Source organism: Macrobrachium rosenbergii, chromosome 57 (assembly GCF_040412425.1).
Source record: "Macrobrachium rosenbergii isolate ZJJX-2024 chromosome 57, ASM4041242v1, whole genome shotgun sequence".
NCBI lineage: Eukaryota > Metazoa > Arthropoda > Malacostraca > Decapoda > Palaemonidae > Macrobrachium > Macrobrachium rosenbergii.
In genome coordinates this window covers 9482895-9490394 of record NC_089797.1, presented here as the reverse complement: position 1 = coordinate 9490394, position 7500 = coordinate 9482895, and the positions used below count along the sequence as shown (strand labels likewise).

Here is a 7500-nt window from a genome sequence, read left to right as displayed (position 1 = left end):
TTTATTTCCATGAAGAGAAACAATGTAAGTCATTAAGTACGAAAACTATGATGTAAAAATTTAAACCCTTTTTTAGTTCTGGAAAAAAAATCATAATTCATTCAAACGTTTCTAATAAAAAATGAATGCTAACAGCAAGACTAACTGACCTTTCTTTGAAGGATAATCTGACTTATTTTAGCTTTTATTTTGTACATTGGAATCTAAGGGAATAAGAGCATAATGTATTTCCGCGTCATTATAAAATTCCTGTGAATCTAATGTTGCCCTTAACGGAGGGATTGTGACATAAAATTGCTAATTAGGTCAATGTCAGGAAATATATTGGCAGGTGTTATCCTACGTCTAAGTATTTTTTTCTATAAAAGGAGTTTGTTTTTACGATAAAAAAAAAATACTCCCATTATGTAACCAGACTCCTTATGTTTCAACTTCAAATAACCTAGAATTGGAATTATAATATAAAACTTAGGCCAAAGGCCAAGCGCTAGGACTTATGAGGTCATTCAGCGATGAAAGGGATATTAAGAGTAAAACGGTTTTAAAGGCGTAACAGGTGGAAAACCTCGCAGTTGCACCATGAAACAATTGTTAGGAAAGGGTGGAAAGCAGGATAGAAGAAAGAGAATATGAACGGAGGTACAATGCAAGGAATGAAAGTAGTTCCAGCTAGGGGCCGAAGGAACGATGCAAAGAACCATTGACTACAAAGAGGTACACTAATGGCGCTAACCCCCTAAGGAGAATAAGTAGCCTCGAATGAAAATTTCAAGCTTACAGCCCATTAATGACAACGCTAATGTCCCCTAATTTTCCGTAGGTCCTGAGTCCACGTCTCTCAGCCGAAGAAAAGCTGGTCTCAAGACAGGCTCTGGCTGGTCTTCTTTGGACAAAGCAGTTTTACCATTACATCGTCAAGAATTGGATGGAAGGTGACAGGTAGGTCGTGTTTATTTCTATCCAGAATCTTTCAACGTACGCATTATCAAGCAAGAAGCTGGTCAGACTTAATTAATTTAAAGCGTGAAGTCCATTAACATTTTTCATTCCAGTACCCAGCTTATTTTCTCAAACCCAAAACCGGCCTAATCTCTGCGTCAAAATCATCATATTAAAGTAGATATACAGTAATAACATAGCCTCTATTTCTCTTTTTTGTATTAGCATTGCATTAACATTTCGTTGAGGAGTGAACGTTTATTTCTTATGGATAAGACACAAAGAGGGCTTACACACTGACATTCATTTCTATTCTCTTTCAAGGGATCAGCCCCCACCCCCCGAGTCTCGTCGAAAGGGGCGGAACAGTGAATGGCAACATCTGTTCAACAGAGATGTCATCTCTATGCCTGATAAGTGGGAGTATCCTTGGGTAAGTTCAAATTACATTTAGATATGTTTCTTGTTTCATAATTTGAAAGATCCACTCGCTATATATAAAAGACTTATTTGTTTTATGGAATTAATGGCTGCCAAGCCAAGTGCTGGGACTCTTTCAACAACTCAGAGCTTAAGGCAATAAAAAAAATAGGGAGTCAGAGAGATTTAACGGCAATTGAAGGGATAACGCGGGAATGAAGTAAGGGCCCAAAGGAACATTGCTAACACCCTTTATTAAACCTACAGTGCACCATGTGCGGCGCACTGACGGCACTACCCCGCTACGGTGTTTATAGGAGGCTAGATAATTATGTACAACTTGCAGTGCTGTTACACATACTGGGTGACGTGAGGTTAGGGCAATGGGCTGCTTCAAGTAAATATTTCATGTTAGGTGCTGAAGTCTTTCCCTGCAATATGTTATACATTCATTGTCTAAGTAAAGAGCTACTTCTTTTTTTTTTTTGCAAAATCTCTCTCTTTTGCGTTTGAAGTCTGATGGATGTCGTATTATAATATCCTTAGTGGAATGTAGTGTCACTGAAATTAAACCTGTAATGGATACTGAATTGCGGTAAAGAATGAATTAGATAATGTAAAGTAAATGCTGCAGGGAAGGAAATGTAATGAAAATGAGGTTCTGATGGAAAGTGCTCTCAAGATTATTAAAATATAACAATAATTCCTATTTCAAATCGTGAATTTCAATTCATACTCAAAATTCGACAAGATTAAAGGACTTTCATTAAAACTATCAACACATTATTGTTTTTTAAGTCCAAAGGTAAAGAGTTGTCATGAAAGTGAGGTAGTGATGGAAAGTGTTTATCAAAGTGAGAGTGTATAACACAATAATTCGTATTTCAACTCATGCATTTCAATGTTTATTCAAAATTAGTAAACCTTCAAGCTCTTTCATTAAAACTATCAACACATATTCTTTAATTCCCCTTCTCTAGTGAGGTTCTGATTAAAAGTGTTCACGAAAATCGGAAAATATAAGTCATTCTTATTCCAGCTCATGCATTTCAATTTTCTTTCAAAATTCGGTAAGATTTTCCGCTGTTCCGCCAAGAATCTCTGAACATTATTCTAAAATAATTTCCCTTCTCTCACGAGGTTCTAAATGAAAGTGTTCGCGAAACTGAAAAAATATAGCACAGTCCTTTTTATTTCAACTCATTCATTTAAATTTTTATCCAGAAATCAATAAGATTTTTCGTTCTTCCAGTTAAACTATCAAAACATTATTCTCTAATAATTCCCCTTCTTTAACGAGGCTCTGATTGAAAGTGTTCACAAAACTAAGAATATGCAACGCAATTATTCCCGTTTCAACTCATGCATTTCAATTTTCTTTCAAAATTCGATAGGATTTTTCGCTGCTCTTCCTTTAAAACTAGCAAAACATTATTTTTAATTCCCCTTTCTCTCGCGAAGTTCTGATTAAAAGTGTCCACGAAACTGAGATAATATAACACAGTCATTCTTATTTCACCGCATGAATGTCAGTTTTTATTCACCAAACTGTCAAAACATTATCCCCTTCTCTCACGAGGTTCTGACTGAAAGTGTTTACGAAACTAAGAATATGTAACACAGTCATTCCTATTTCAATATATACATTTCAGTTTCTATTCGGAATTGAATAAGTTCTTCACCATTTTTTTTAAAGCTATCATAACATTATCCTTCAACTCCCTTTCTCATAATGAGGCTCTGATTGAAAATGTTGACGAAACTGGGAATATGTAACACAATCATACCTATTTCGATTTATACATTTCAGTTTCTATTCGGTATTGAAAAAGTTCTTCATCATTTTTTTAAAGCTATCATAACATTATGTTTTAATTCCCACTCTCTTACGAGGTTCTGATTGAAAGTGTTCACGAAACCGAGAATATATAACACAATCATTCCTATTTCAATATATGCATTTCAGTTTCTATTCAGGATTAGATGAGATTTTCACCCTTCTTTGAAGCTCTCATAACATTATGCTTTAATTCCCACTCTCTTACGAGGTTCTGATGGAAAGCGTTCACGAGACTAAGAATATATAACACAGTCATTCCTATTTCAATATATACATTTCAGTTTCTATTCTGAAATGAATAAGATCTTAACCCTTTCTTTAAGGCTATCATAACATCGTCCTTTAATTCCCACTCTCTTACGAGGTTCTGGCTGAAAATGTTCACGAAACTAAGAATATGCAACACAGTCATTCCTATTTCGATTTATACATTCCAGTTTCTATTCAGATTTAGATAAAATCTTCGCCTTTCTTTAAAGCTATCAGAACATTGTCCTTTAATTCCCACTCTCTTACGAGGCTCTGACTGAAAATGTTCACGAAACTAAGAGTGTGTAACACAATCATTCCTATTTCGATTTATACATTCCAGTTTCTATTCAGAATTAGATAAGGTCTTCACCCTTTCTTTAAAACTATCAGATCATTATTTAATTCCCTTTCTCATAATGAGGCCCTGATTGAAAGTGTTCACGAAAATAAAAATATGCAACACAATCATTCCTATTTCAATATACATCTCGGTTTCTATTCAGAACTGAATAAGATCTTCACCCTTTCTTTAAAGCTATCAGAACATTATCCTTTAATTTCCCTTCTTTAGTGAGCTTCTGACTGAAAGTGCTCACGAAATCAAGAATGTATAACACAATCATTCTTATTTAAATTTATGCATTTCAGTTTCTGTTCAGAACTGAATAAGATCTTGACCCTTTCTTTACAGCTATGAGAACATTATCCTTTAATTCCCCCTTCTCTAATTTCGTAAGACAGTACGCCTCATGGGATTTAGCCTTCCACACCGTCGCCCTAGCCCTTGTGGATCCGGAATTCGCCAAGGACCAGCTCCTCCTGTTCCTGAGGGAGTGGTACATGCATCCCAACGGACAAATTCCAGGTAAAGAAATTGTTCTTCCTATTTATTTATTTATTTATTTTTTGAGGTAGTGCATTGCTTGCTTTATGTTCAGAATCTAATGGTTATAGCTTAGATTGAAGTTACTGACTTTTTACAGGAGGATTAGTCCCTATTGATCTGTTAATTTGATGTCTGTTCTTACACAAAGGCTTATAATCTATAGAGAATATACACCAGTTTTAATCCTTTAAAGGAACATGTTCAGAAGCACAGCTTTGAAAGTGTATTTTGTAAATTTATGAATTTTAACGTATAAACATGAGATTTAGATCAGGTTTTACTAAAAGAATAAATCTTCTATTGATGTTGTTTTTTTTAGCAGTATGAGCTAAAATCAATTTAATTTTGATATTTTTATCAAAGCACTGGTCTCTAAAAAATTACTTTGTGTGCTGTGAAGAAAATTACTAAAGTTTTATATAACTATAGAAAATCATCCATTGAATAGGGAGAAAGAAAGAAAGAAAATACACACAGATATATGTAACCTCTGAACTTCTCCATTTCTCCACACTTTTGGATACACTTACACAACAACTCCTATGGCCCAAATGAAGAAAAAAACAAGGAAACTCTGACACCCTTGGCAGGATTCGAACCCGCACCCGATATGCCAGAATGGGGCTAGGAGACAATGATATTAACCAACCTCATTATGACAGAATGGGGTTAAGATTCAAAGAGATTAACCAACCTCATTTTGACAGGATGGGGTTTAAGCAACAAAGAGATCAACCAACTTCATTCTGACAGAATGGGGTTAAGTAGCAAAGAGATTAACCAACCTCATTCTGACAGAATGGGATTAAGAAACAAAGAGATTAACCAACCTCATCCTGACAGAATGGGGTTAAGAAACAATAAGATTAACCAACCTCATTCTGACAGAAAGGGGTTAAGAAACAAAGAGATTAACCAACGTCATTCTGACATAACCCCATACCATCAAATCGGGTATGGATTCGAGCTCTACCAGGGAATCAAAATTTCTTCATTTGTATTTCATTTGGATCCTAGGTTTTGCAGCAACAATCGTAAATCCAAATGTGTAGAGAACCCGAGAAGCTGAGAGGTCACAGGGGCTATTACAAATACCAATATATCTCATAATCAAGCGCCCAATAGATTTGATACACTGTCTTGCACTCTCTCTGCAGCTTATGAATTTGCCCTGGGGGATGTAAACCCCCCAGTGCACGCGTGGCCGTCATGAATGTGTACAGAGGACACGCCAAACAACATTCGCCTGATTTCAGTTTCCTCGCCAGATGCTTTCAGAAACTGTCGCTCAATTTCACTTGGTAAGAAACGCAGAAGAAGAATGCATCTGTTTTGTTTACATTGGCTGCTTTTGCTTATATAGTGTCATTCTGTTCACCTCATTTATTGAACTGATTTATGAAAGTTTTGGCTGTAAGGCCAAGCAATAAAGTACTTTCAGCCATTCAAAGATTAAGGTGAGAAGAGGGAGTTGGAGTGGATGGACGGCAAGATATGAGAAAGGAATTGGAAACTGTGATAAAGTAAAAGATTAAAAGTGGGTGCGGATAAGGGCCGAAGGGACTCTGCAGACAACCTTTAGTAATGCCTACAGTGTACCACATGAGGTGTATCGACACACAACTCAAACCCCCACCCCTCCGCCCCTGCCAACTTGTTATTTACAGACTGGTAATGCCTGTGAGTTCTGACCTGTATAATATGCAAAATGTAGTGGTTTTTATTTCCTTATTTAAGAGTTCGTTTAAACTGTAAACGGAAAGGTCACTCAACTTAGCTTTGCTGTTCAAGATCCCATCTTGATGACGAGCTATTGCGAAAATGACGGTAAAAAAAAAAAAAAAGATTTCCAGAGTAGAGATACTCAAAAGTTCAAGCGAAGATGCACTTTGTTACTGCCCTAAAACAATTCGCCTTAAATTTTAATTATCTATTTATATTTTTATCCATTTATTAAAATTCATTAATGTATCTTTTATCAATGCCTGATCTCTTTTTTCTGTATTTCCTATTATCTACTGCGACTTCTTTCAAATGAAGACCATGTTCTTAGGAAGCTGGCACTTCAAGTCAATGGCCCTGTAGGCTTGTTCTATTTGAAAATGGGTTTATCTTCTGGATGATAATAATAATAATAATAATAATAATAATAATAATAATAATAAGAGAGAGAGAGAGAGAGAGAGAGAGAGAGAGAGAGAGAGAGAGAGAGAGAGAGAGAGAGAGAGATTAACGTGAATCATTACAGAAAGATTAATTCTCCAGAGTCCCTTATACCCTCTCCAAAACATAAAAGGTGAAGTACAGAAAGAACTATATTCGCTGCATCAGTTGTTATATAAATCACTGGAAACAAAGAGAAAGGAGTGTTGACATAAGGTGATCTTCTTATTAAGGGTTACTTAGGGCTTCCAAATACTCTTATCTTGACGTTTCTCTATATTCGCAGTTCTACAAATGTCTATTTCTGTATTGTAAGTTCTAGCAAGTCCTTATCAACCAGAGACTGAATGCAGCCATACTACCAATTGGTTCTTAGCCACGTTAAATAAGTCTAATCCTTCGGGGCCAGCTCCTAGGAGAGCTGTTAATCAGCTCAGTGGTCTGGTAAAACTAAGGTATACGTAACTTTTGCCTTTTCAAAAGAATATAAAAAAAGCGATATTGCGTTTAAGGCATAAATCCTATCATGGAGGAAATTGCTAGTACTTTTCTTCGTAATATAACTTTTATGTTGCATTTTGGATTCCCCCAGGGGGAATAGTGCCGTCAGTGAACCTCACACGGATCAACGGGTCACTGTAGGCGTTACTTAAGGTTCTTTTCAGAGTCCCTTCCACCCCTAGTTGTGACTCCTTCGTGCCTTTTACTGCACCTCCGTTCACATTCTCATTCCTCTTGCATTCCACCTTCCCCTAACAATTGTTTCAACCCTATATCCAGCGCTGAATGACCTCATTGTTCCACTCGTTCGGCCTTAGGCGTAAATTATATATTTCAATTAAAATATTTTGGATTAATAGGTCAATCGATATTTTACTTGAAAAATAGTTTTGAATGAATTAGAATCTGTTTTACTAAATTTAGTAAATAACTTTTGGTATTCATTCATATTTCAAACAGTAAGGGGTAAATGAAATTCTTAAATATTCCACATAAAGCT

General features: G+C 35.8%; 1 pseudogene; it reads left to right on the top strand.

Annotated features, from left to right (window-relative positions):
* Positions 1–7500, top strand: part of LOC136836918 (uncharacterized) — a 31469-nt pseudogene that overhangs the window by 14171 nt on the left and 9798 nt on the right.